This window comes from Brachionichthys hirsutus, chromosome 20 (assembly GCF_040956055.1).
Source record: "Brachionichthys hirsutus isolate HB-005 chromosome 20, CSIRO-AGI_Bhir_v1, whole genome shotgun sequence".
NCBI lineage: Eukaryota > Metazoa > Chordata > Actinopteri > Lophiiformes > Brachionichthyidae > Brachionichthys > Brachionichthys hirsutus.
The window spans coordinates 4,616,174-4,628,718 of NC_090916.1; the positions used below are offsets into that span (position 1 = coordinate 4,616,174).

Sequence of the window (12,545 nt, forward strand, 5' to 3'; positions counted from 1 at the left end):
TTGAGATGTTCTCATTTCTGCATGTTTGCCACACACAAACACACAACCAGATCCTCCAAAAGAACGTGGATGTTCAGTCAACCTCCTCAAGGTGAACTGTTTTTCTTACAAAGGCTGCGTTCATAATGAAGCACCAAGACCTCTGTCCAAATGATTCATTTCGGTCAATTAGCCCTATTTTTTACATCACGCTTTATAAGGTGGGTGAGACAGAACTCTGGCCCCTTGCAATAATTTATCTGAAATAGTAACCTAGCAATTTAATTTAAAAAAAAGGAAGATGGATAAGTGTTATACGCCCACTCGGTTCAAATCAAATCCCCTTGGAGCGTGTTACGTGCATCAGCCACTGACTCTTCAGGAACACAAAGTTCTTTTTAGGATTATTAGTCTCAGTGCATGTGCTCTAGAGTCAAATGTGTGTCCGTGTTTGTACAGTTGTTTGTGTATTTTTATTCCGCGTATGCATGACTGCATATGCATCTCTTTGCATCAGCACTCGTGTTTTTCTGCACAATGACATTGTCGTCTGTTGTGTTGTTTTGGGGGGGGATTACTCAACCCGGGGATGAGTTTGACAATGACGTCCTCCATAATACTTGAGCAGAATGTTTTACTTATCTTTGATGGGACCCAGTAGGGTGCATATTTATGTTTTTGAGTGACATCCTGTTAAGAAGGAGGCTGTAAATAGGGACTGAATACCTTATTGGCATCTTGCCTCTTTGGCACGATGACAAATAAGTCGATCCACAGATGCGAGGCCTGAGTAATGAGCAGAGGCTTTATTTATGCACGCAGGCCTGTGTTCCTCGATCATTTTAACCCAAAGCAGGTCTCATTAAATTTAAGGATGTTCCATTCATAAAGCACAAAACTCATTAAAGGTAATCTTGCAATGAAAAATAGAAGCTCCACTAATACCTCATAGTCTGATTATTGAGGCTTTCATAAAAGCAGTTGTGATTTATGAATAGTTGATTGATCAACGCGGTTATTGACTTATCAAAATCATTTATTGGTGTTGAAATAATTCCAATATTGCCCCATTTCGACAAACCCTTTGGGTCATGTTCAGAATGACAGAGGGAACATAAATCGTCCAATCAGGTGTTGTTGCTATGGGAGAAATCGTGTGGATGTAAATGCGTCTATAGAGGACCTCTCAGCATCAACATTCAGCCGTGGCAATGAAAACAGTTTCAGCGAAATACATCTAGCTAGTAAACCATTACATGCAGTAGCTCATCGCTGTATTTTGGCATGGTTTACTTTTAATTGGGTCGTAATCAACCAATCAGAATATTCACGGCTCTCCTGCAAACTTCTCTCTGTGCCTCATGTGGCAGACCAACAGAAAGAAATGACGGTTGCTTATCAATCTGAACAGCTCATTTAACTAATTAATTCATAATTCATAGTTAATGCAGTGTTCATCACATCTCATTAATCCATATTTATGTCCGCCTTACTTTATTTTTCTCACTGATATTCTGTTGGGAATGCATTTTTAGTCAAAGCTGGACTGACTGAGTAATGGACGTGTGTCTGAACTCATTAACATTACAAATTAACATTAAGAAGCCTTCACGGTCTTGTCGGAAACAACGTAATGTTTCGTCTGCACGTAAGGGATGAGGAAATTCTGTGACAGAAATGTAGAATTTTCTTACTGTAGACTCAAAGGTTGGTTTGCCTGCAGCTTTTTTTTTTATGAAACTGTCACCAGCTCAACCTACATATGGATAATTATAAATAAAAGAAATATAAAAACAGGCAAAGCAGGTGGCGAGCATTAAGCACCAGGCTAATTTCCTCTTGTTGAAGTGTTATACATAGAGACCCTGTTTCAATTTGTTTGCTCTGAATGCTTGAATGCGTCTAATTTGGAGCTGTCTGATGAAAGAAACACAATCATAGTATGTTAATGCCGTTTCTCCGGATTTTCATTGTTAGTAGGTTGAGACCTTATTAGCTTCAGCGTCTTCCAGGTCCAAAAACAGGTTTAGCAAGTGAGGAAACGACTCCGTGTTGAAAGGGAGCAGTCGTACTCGCAATCACACACAAAGATCAAAGAAAGGTTTCCACACATGAAAATCTGTACACACCTTTAATGATGTGATATTGGATGTGGAAGTTTTTTCTTTCATGCATCATTTGATCCGTGTCCTGACGAGGTGAAGGGTCTCGGCACGGTCAGTATTACCTCCGAACACCCGAATTAAAAACTGCCTTCTGGGAAAATCGTGTTTTTGGCCATGTTGTAATAGAACTTTTGCATTTCTCTCTGGGAAAGTTTTAATTGGAAGTGAAAACTGGCATCATTGTCTTGATTTGTTTTTATTTATTTATTTATTTATTAGTTCAAACTCTACACTCCTTTAAATTATTTTGGAATAGAAGTTGTGTTCCAGTTCAGTTCTTCCTCTTGTGCATCTGTCGTCAGCTCGACTCGCCCTAGATGATCTGCACGGAGCAGCTAGCATTACTTTATTAACCACAGTAACACTAAGACATCGCCGCACCGAAAGTTGTCATTGAAAAGGCAAATCTGTCTAATGGTCAATTTTGTCTTAATTGAAAATTTCCGCTGCAAAGTTTCCTCTCAAATTAAAGCAATTTAATTCGCTTTGACAAAATAAATATTACAAAGGCCCACTGAGCAGAAATAATAAACGTTTCAAAAGCTTGTTGATATTAACATCCATTAATAAATATTTCAGATACCACACAGGAAGCACACCGAGAAGTAAGTAGCACGCGGCGTTTGAGGCTCCCTGCAGTTTCTTAGGCAACCGTTTTACGAAACTATCCTCCTCCCACGCTCTTAAACTTCGAAGCTGTATCCGCTACATTAAATATCTTCTTCTTTTTTAATGAACTGAAGTTTAAAATAGCTATGTCAACCAGGGAGGGGAGACTCTTTGAGCTATAATGTCATAACTGCTGCACTGAATGTAAATGTTATCCTCCTGTAAACTGTAAGCAGCCAAATTGTATAAACTATGCATGCGCTGGATAGTCCAGCTGTCTTCCTTCAAAAGGAAACCTTGGCCAGTTATGTGAGCATTAAAAGAGTTTGCAGAGGTTTTTTTTTTTACATTGACCAGGCATTGCAAGACTAAAGCGGAGAAGGGATGTGACAGGCCTCTCGTTGGCTAGCCACAGGGAAAAATCTGTTTAAGCAAGTATGACCACTTGTCACCGACTATCCGCCGCCCTCACCCCCTGCTGCCTGGATAATGAATAAGCCTCTGCACCAGCCAGGGACCAGAGTTCTCTTCTCACTACATGGCAAATACAAAGAACAGGGGAGCGCTGCCTGACATCCTGTGGGCGATGCAGAAGGCCACTTTGGATGCTCCCAGGGCTCTACTTGTTATGTTATTCCTCCTCTGAGCTTCTACTTTTATTGCCTCAACTTTGTTCTGCATGTGCCAGTTGTTTCACTGCGTGCACGCGTGCAAACACACAGAGGCGCCTGATCTAGACTTGGGGGCTCTATGTAGGGTTTTTTGTGTGCAGGACAGGGGAGAGTGTCCGTTTTGCAACTCGGGTCTTTTCTCACAACGCTTTGGAGGCTCAAGTTCTCCCTTCCCCTCTCTCTTTTCTCAGTCGGAATGTGCCTTCTTCTCTCCTGCCCTCCCCTCCCTCACCAACCGCCCCCCGCCTCAGTGCAGTCTCTTTGACAGTTATTCTTCAAACAGTTGGGGAGGAAAGTGTCCTCATCATGGACTATTCTCTAAGGCTATTTGGTACCACTGAAATCAGGGCAGACTCCAAAAATGGTTCAGACACCTCCAGATGTGAAAAATGGCTGTGATTATTAGAGGTATGTTTAAGGAGTCTTTACAGTCATTGTGCCTTCACAGAGAACGAGTGGTGATTGTGTCACACGTGAGGTCTCACGGTTTTTATCTGCGTAAAGCCTCATTAGAGCACTGAAGGCCGATCGGTGTTTGTGAAATGTCGAACCTGCTGAACCCGGACTTTTAGCCATGATGGGTTTTAAAATGACCGGACCTGAGCTGAAGATGGTGATGCTCAAAGCGAAGCATTCCTTTTTGAAAGTGGTTGCTGTAAGTTTTACTGGGAAAGAGACCATAAGTCACATCAGGGGGATTTCACCGTTTTATATGCGCATCCTTAGAATAATAGAATATGGAAATCTAAAAGATAGATATTATAAAATGCTGTTCTTTTTATTATTGATATTATTACTATTGCTTGTATTGTTATTATTATTATTGTTGTTGTTTTTATTGTTATTATTATCAAAAATAGATCGTTGTATGGCATCAATCAATTACTCCATTTTATGGAGTAATATATGTTTAAATAAGATTTTTGTATAAATCTTATGAAAAACTGTTGCCTAGTGATTAAAAATAAAATGTTTTATTTTAATTATATTTTTAAAATAATTTAAATACTGAATTTATTTACAATTTGTTGTGGCAGCACAGGGGTCATTGGCTAAGTACACACTATCTCATACCTGTCAACTAATACGTTCTCCCCGTATTTTCGTACGAGAAAATCTGATTTTTGAGCAGTAAGGCGTACTGTGAAAATTGGTACGGGGAAATCTGTAAACACAGGAAAATAAAAAATAAAGCAGAGATTCTGAAAATAACAGGGCAAAATGAAAAATGAAGCTGTGAAAGGAAATGCTATCGAATCTATTCACAGTTAGCAGACGAACTTCTCACTTCCGTTGTGGTTGTCGAGACATGCCCCCCCCCCTGCCCCCTTCCTACATCCTACATATGTAGGTATGTGTTAACATAGTTACAAGTGAAAGGGGGTTGACATGTATGTTATCTAAAATGTAAAAAAATTACAGACATTTGAAAAAAATGTAAGAAAAAATCAAATCAAATCAAATTTTATAAAAAAAAGGGATGTTTTGGTTTGTTATGGTTCATCATTCTTATGAAATACAAATATTTATATTAAAGATAATGTATGCACAGTAATAATAAAATATAATTAAAAGATTAAGCGATGCATTTTAACCGCTATAGAGAAAGTGAAGGAGGAAAAGCATTTTAAATGTAATTAAATTCACATTTGTTTTTGTTTTTCAATAAAGAGTTCCTTCTGTTTCCTGGATTCAACAAACAACTTTGGAGCTTTACAAAATATGCATTGAAGAAGTGCGAAAATAATTCCACAGAAAAATATGTCAAATGGTTCATTTTAATTGGACAAGTTATTTTTTAGTAAACTAACTTTCAAACATTTCTGTCATATTAATTTTAATTAACAAGGACATCCTGACTTTAATAAACAAGAAAACAAAATAAATATATAAAATAGATTAAATCTAAAAAAAAAATTAAAAACTCAAAACATTCTTTAAGATGTGCCTCAGCATCAGCATTTTTTAGTGAAGCTTATTTGGTCTGTAGTTCTCTGGACTTGAGTCTGCAGGATATAAAGATGACACAATCCAATGGTCTGAGTTGCGAATGACCTTCTGACCGTCATTCTGCTTGTGAATGCTGCGAGTTGGTGTATTTAATGTGAGGTCAAACACAAGAATTTGAAGTCTTCATCCTGTCTGTCTTCATCTGTCTGCTGCTCAGAAATGAATGTTGCTTTGAAGTGTTTGGAGGCAAAGCAAGTGAACCCATAATTAATGTCAGGTCATTTAAAAATAAGCTGATTCTTTTAATTATTTCAACATGCACTATTCTGATATTAATAAATGTTAATTTTCTCCAAGATTGTTGTTATATTTTAAAGGATTATTTAATTGTTTTTTTATCCAGTTAATTTTTTTCAGCTATTCTTACATTGTTATCGTTTTGATAATTATGACATTATTTACCAAATAAAGGCACCTTTCTCATAATAATATTCAATTATAAACATGTGTAATGCATATCTCTTCTTAAAAATCGATGTGATAATTTTGAAGTGGATACAGACTGTATTATGGAACAATTATCAGCAAAGAAGAAAAATGTTTTTAACTCAAATTTCATTCATTATTTTTTATTATGTATTTCTAACCCAATAATCAGAACCAAGACGATGCGAATGAAAAAATACAGTTTAAGACTTAATTTATTGGCTTTGAAGAAAATAAAAAAGTAACTTGATTTTGATGTCCTCTGGAGAAAATATTCCTAAGTATCATTTTCTCTCAGTGGAAGAAGAGCCATCATGGCAGACCTGAACAGAATTATTGATGAGTTGACATGTTTTCTCTGGTTAATTAGCCGACACAGGTTGGTCGGAATGGATTGTTGAAAGTTTGAACGCATCAATGTCTGCCATGCAGCGTCAAATGTCAACCTGCTGGATACAGATACAGATGATTATATTTACTGTTGTATAAATAAACACTTATTCAAGGAAAATAAAAGCGGCAGAAGAAGAATTCTTACCAAAGTTGCCAAATAGTGCATTTAGTTGTACGTATGTTCATACCTTTAAAAAAACATAAATCCTGTCTTCTTTTAACTCTGAATGAAAATATTTGAAAATGTCCATCCATCTCAGAGTTTAGCCCAGGTGTGTGTGTGATGCATGATTACAGAACATTTATTTAAAAAAAATGTTTTAACATTACACTACTCATCATCAATATGTTGCTGTGCCTTTATAAAAAAAAACTGATAAATTTAAATAATTAGAAGATGCACTCTGATTATGAAAAGTTACATTTGAAAGCTATTTATTTATTTTTGCTTGAGTTTTTCTGTAAGAAACCAATTTAGACATTTTGTCAGAAATCTAAGGAGAAAATTATCTCGGGTCATCGTGATTTTCTTTTAAATATTCCTAGATTTGCTGCTCTGCTTTGTGTTTTGCTCTATTATAGCCATTTTTGCTCTTTGACAGACACACGGCAGCTCAGGCAAATTTTGGCGTGAACACAAAATGGCGAGTCTATAAAGATGCATGTAAAACAACATGTAGAACTCTAAAATGGCTTCAAGTTAAGAACCAATGGCATTGCTGCGTCACACATCTACGGCAGCCAATTACGACTCACCACGCCGAATTCTACAGGGGCAGGGCACGTGCTGATAGGTTACTGGAAATCGTACCCGAGTGCCCTATTGGCCACGGTGTCAGGGATGTGCAGTTGAGTTACTAGGCTGAGAAGGCACACGTTACTGTTTTCAGGCCCCCTGTGACGTGTATCGACCAATCACGACCAGCCGGCTCAGAGTCTTGTTATTGTTGTGATCGGTTAGAGGCAGGAAACTACGCTAGCACATATTTTCGTCACTGTTTTTAATCGACGATGGCAACTATAGCCCACCGCGCCACGACTTCATGGTCTGGATCCTCCTCAGAGGTTTTCACTTGAAGAACATTGAGACGTCGGGCTTTTTCAAAGCCGCCTCGAAGTAATCCTGGCAGTGCCTCCCCACCCTCCATTGCCAAAACTGAGAATGGGAATGCCACGTGCTGTTTCATGGTACTCAGGGGTGATGAGGATCTCTGGAGGGGGCTCACCAATCCGCCCTAAAGAAGCCATAATTAGCTTTTTTTTCTATCAGGCATTGAGGTGTGTCTTGGTGGCTCAGAGGGAGGCAGCCATTGTTTTGCTGACAAGTGGAGTTCTACCCCCCCCAACACACACACACACTTTCTCTATTCTCGGGGCAAATTCATGGTATGCGGTGTGGTTGATTGGAGGTGAGAGCCATATCGGTCGCTGGAGATCCACTAATGCGAACTCAAAACTACTGAGCATTCGCTATTCACAGTCCGTGCCCACACAGCAATCAGATAGCTGGCTGACTGACAAGCAGAGGTGGGCTGGAATGAGAGATTGGAGAGGAACGGATGAACGGCGCGGCGTCGGGATCACTCCAACCGTGTTTCGGCAAATGGACAAATAAGCAGATCTATCTGTCTTTCAATAAGCAGCGCATATTCATTCTGGTTGAGGTGAAGCCTGGTTCGAAAAAAAAAAGAAGCTTTTTAACTAAAGCATTTATCTGAATTGCACCTTATTTGTCATATCTCTTCATCCTGTGTATAATTGCATAGATACCAAATTAACTCAGCGCCGAGCCCTCATTGTCAGCCAGGAAGATGGCCGGAACTAGCTGAGGAGATATTCTTTCCAAATTCGGGGGGGTGAGTGTCATTCCAGGTGTTGTGAGATGTGGATGCGTGTGTGTGTGTGCGCGCGCAGCCGGAGCGAAAGGAAAGTGAGTGGAAGAGAGAGAGAGAGAAGGAGGCGAGGGACAGAACGAGGAGAGAGACGGAGATATCGATAGAGGAAAAGGGAGGCTTGTTTTGAGTGCAATATAGAATAAAGTAGCTTCAGCAATTCAGCACGTCTGGCGTCCTGTATTGCTGCAATTCAGCCCTCTCCCCCAGCGTGAAGAAGTCGGGAGGTTAACCCCGGAGGACGAGCTGCCCCCCGGCCCTGGAGAAGACGTCTCCCCGGTGTCTCCCAACCAAGGTTCGGAGACCAGAACCGGAAAGGTTTAACATTGGCGACCACGAAGGGACCCTCACGCTGCAAAACGAGGGGTGAGCAGCAAAATAAAAGGACGAGTGAAGCCGAGTGACTGCAATAAACTGTGATAGCAGCGTAGCTAAGCTAGCACGACAATGGCGACCTCTCGCTATCCTCCCGATTATTACGGACAAGAAACAAATCATTCAAACCCGTTCATGTCGCTAGCCACTTCTCAAGACAATGAACGACGTTCTTTGGAAGCTTACGGACGCACGGACGGAAGATCATGCGAACATTATAACCCATTTCGGTGTGATGAAACCTGCGCTAACGCTAACGCTAGCGCTAATGCTAACGCCAACGCACGTGTTGATGGAGACGACCTGTTCGCTCCCGTTGTCAGTCCCGCTCAGTTTTCCCCTAGAAACCCCTTTGCCAGTGCCCACATGGGAAGTTTTGTGCATAGCACACCAGCTACCTCCAAGCCAGATGCTAGCACGCTCCCCCTGGTATACCCAGAAGAGAGGGTTAAACATGGACATTCCCCATCGAGCCATTCCCATGATTTATCTCCACATAAAAGTCGCTATGTGCCCCATCAGTCTCCTCCATCAGACAGTGATGAGGACTACGACTCCAGAGAGAGAGTTCCCACTCTCCATCCTGGCCAGTATGACGGCAGCACGCCATGGAGAGAGTTTCTGCACAGGTTTGAGGGCTGCGCCGAGGCGAATCACTGGTCAATAAAGACAATGGCCATTCAGCTGAAATTTAACCTTGTTGGAGCTGCAGGCGCCATCGTCTACAGAAACCCTCGCTCATCCAAATGGGACTACCGCCGCCTGCTGGAGGAACTCGAAACTGCATACGGCCCCTCTTCAGATCACGCAGCGGTCGTGGCGGTGGAGCTGAGGCGAAGAGTTCGCAAGTCGGGTGAGGCTCTTCATGTGTTCAGAGACGATATTTATGGGAAAGTAGCTGTGGCTTATGGTGATTGGTCTGAGGCCGAACAAGATGCTATAGCTGTTGAAGTATTCACGAATGGCCTGGGCGATGCAGAGCTTGTCCAAAGACTGTTGGAAAAACGTCCAGCTACGCTAGCCAGAGCTTATGAGATAGCCCACCGCCATGAAACCACAAAGAGAGCTGCATTCTACGTCACTAGTGCCATGCAGCCCGCCCGCAACCTCACTGCTCAGAGGTCCCACACAGCTGTTGTCAGAGAAAGTGATGAGAAAGAGACAGTAACCAGTGCTACACCTGCAGCCCGCCGCTTACCCAGCAGCTTTGTTCCGTCCACGTTTACAAAGACGCCAAAGCATCAAAAGAACTTTAAAAGGGATGATATCCGCTGCCATAACTGTAATCGTTGGGGTCATAAGCAAAGCCAGTGCTTGTCCCCTCTGAGAAATGCAAAGACTTTTGTGCCGAGCACGCCCCCGGGAGGCTCCACTGTGCTCCACCTTAAAGGCCAGAACCGTGAAATGAGCATCCGCCTGAGCATATGTGAACTAGAGGTGTGCGCAGTCTTGGACAGTGGAGCGCGGAGGAGTGTGCTGCCCCTTCACTATTATAATGCCGTTCATCAGGACATGAGACCCCCGCTTCTGTCATCCAGGGTTGAGACTTTGCTTGGGGTGGGCCCTGGAGACGTGCCGGTGCTTGGCGAGGTCAAAATACCTGTCAATATTCACAACCGTCAATTTGAAGTGGACTTCCTCGTTGCAGACGTAGCGAGCAATGAAGTACTTCTTGGCCACCCGTTCCTGACCCAAGCTGAAGCCCGCCTTGATTTTGGCGGGCATCGTATCGTCCTGTTTGGGGAAGAAGTGCCTTACTTTCACCCAGAGACTGCCCCAAAGTCGCGAGCTGTGAGACTAGCCAGAACGGTCATAGTTGAACCTGGACAAGAGTACTTAGTCAAAGGAACTGTGCAAACCAAAACTACGCACGGAGATATGATGCTCAGCCCCACAAAAGGCTTCGTGGAGAAGCACAAAGTCCTCATTGCAAGAGTTCTGGTCAACGCTCAGCACTCCAGCATTGTCCCGCTGCGCCTTTTCAACCCTGGTAACAAAGCTGTCACTATAAGAAAAGGCGCCATTGCAGGCCTCCTTCAGCCAGCCGAAGTTCTGCTCCCATCCAGTGAACCTGTTGCAGCGGACTTTACAGCTGGTTCCCCTGCGGTTCCCCAGCACCTCCAGGAGCTCTATGCTCAGAGTTCCGCAGAACTTGGTGCCCATGAAAAAATGGAACTGTCTAACCTGCTATGTGCCTATGAAAGTGTCTTTTCTAAGGGAGCTGGTGATCTGGGCCGGACCAGTCTTGTGCAGCACGACATTATCACCCGGCCTGGACCTCCAGTGAAGCAGCCCCCGCGTCGGATGGCTGGAGAAAAGCAGCAGCACGCCGACCAGCAGATCTGCGAGGGCCTGCAAAACGACATCGCCACCCGCAGCCACAGCAGCTGGGCCTCACCGATCGTGATGGTGCGTAAGAAAGATGGAACTTACCGCCTTTGTGTTGATTACAGGGCGCTCAACGAACGCACCATCACCGACGCGTACCCGCTGCCCCGTATCCAAGACACACTGGACACTCTCGCCAACGCCAAATGGTTCAGCACCTTGGACCTGGCCTCCGGTTATTGGCAAGTAGAGCTAACGCCACGAGCTCGTCGTGCAGCTGCCTTTTGCACGCGAAGTGGTCTATTTGAATGGAATGTCATGCCGTTCGGCTTATGCAATGCGCCGGCGACGTTCCAACGTCTGATGGACCGCGTTCTGGCTGGCATGCAGTGGGAGACCTGCCTCGTCTACTTGGACGACATCATCGTGCTGGCCAAGGATGGGCCTGAGATGCTGCAACGACTGGGCCAAGTTTTCCAGAGGCTTAAACAGGCAAACCTCAAACTTAAACCAGCCAAATGCTGCCTGTTTCGCCGCCAAGTTTCCTATCTGGGTCACATTGTATCCGAGCACGGTGTGGCTACTGATCCTAAGAAAGTTGAGAAAGTGCAAGCTTGGCCCGCTCCCACATCAGTCCAAGAGGTGAGACGGTTTATCGGTCTCGCATCCTACTATAGGAGATTTGTGAAAGATTTCGCCTCCATTGCCGAACCATTACACAACCTGACAAAGAAGAACGCACGCTTCCAGTGGCACGCTGAACACCAAACCGCCTTTGACGCCCTCAAGCAACGCCTCACTGCAGCCCCTGTCCTCGGCTATCCACTGGACCATGGTGAACTGATCCTGGACACAGATGCTAGTGACACAGGCATTGGTGCTGTCCTCTCACAGATGCAGGATGGAGCAGAACGCGTGTTGGCATATGGCAGCCGCAAACTAGCTAAAGCCGAACAGAACTATTGCGCTACGAGACGTGAGCTGCTGGCCATTGTTGATTTCACATCACATTTTCGACAGTACCTGCTTGGCCGATCGTTCAAAGTACGTACTGACCACAGCAGCCTGCGCTGGCTGACGCGCATGAAGGAGCCAGAAGGACAATTGGCCCGGTGGCTGGAGAAGCTGGCGGAGTATGAGTTTGAGATCATTCATCGCCCTGGTCGTTTACACACTAATGCTGACAGTCTCTCCCGCAGGCCCTGCCGCCAGTCCTGTCCTTGTAATCTGCAGGACCCCGTCTCACCGCCGAGGGCCACCAGGCACCAAGCTATCCAGTGTGATTTGGACTCCGCTACCAGTTCCCTGTTGCTGAGTCCGGTGGGGGTGAAGACAGACCAAGCAAGCGTGGTTGTGAGTCCGGTGGGGGTGGAGACAGCCCAAACAAGCGTGGTTGTGAGTCCGGTGGGGGTAAGCGCAGACAACCAACCCAAAACAGAGACTATTTATGTGGCAAGCACTAACGAGACAACACTTTTTCCTGGCTGGACTATGGAGGAGTTGCGCCAGGCCCAAGCCACTGATATAGACATTGCACCAATCAGAGCTTGGTTTGAGGCCAGCAGTGAGCGCCCGTCCTGGACCACAGTCTCCCCATGCAGCCCAGCCACCAAAACGTACTGGAGTCAATGGAAAAGGCTGTATTTCAGAGATGGAGTTCTGGTTCGTCGGTTTTACTGCTTAGACGGCACACAGTT

General features: G+C 44.0%; 1 protein-coding gene across 1 annotated transcript in view; it reads left to right on the forward strand.

Moving 5' to 3' along the window:
* The window catches only part of LOC137909156 (kelch-like protein 29), a 115,891-nt gene that overhangs the window by 39,114 nt on the left and 64,232 nt on the right, over window positions 1-12,545 (forward strand). The gene's annotated exons all lie outside the window — the stretch shown is intronic.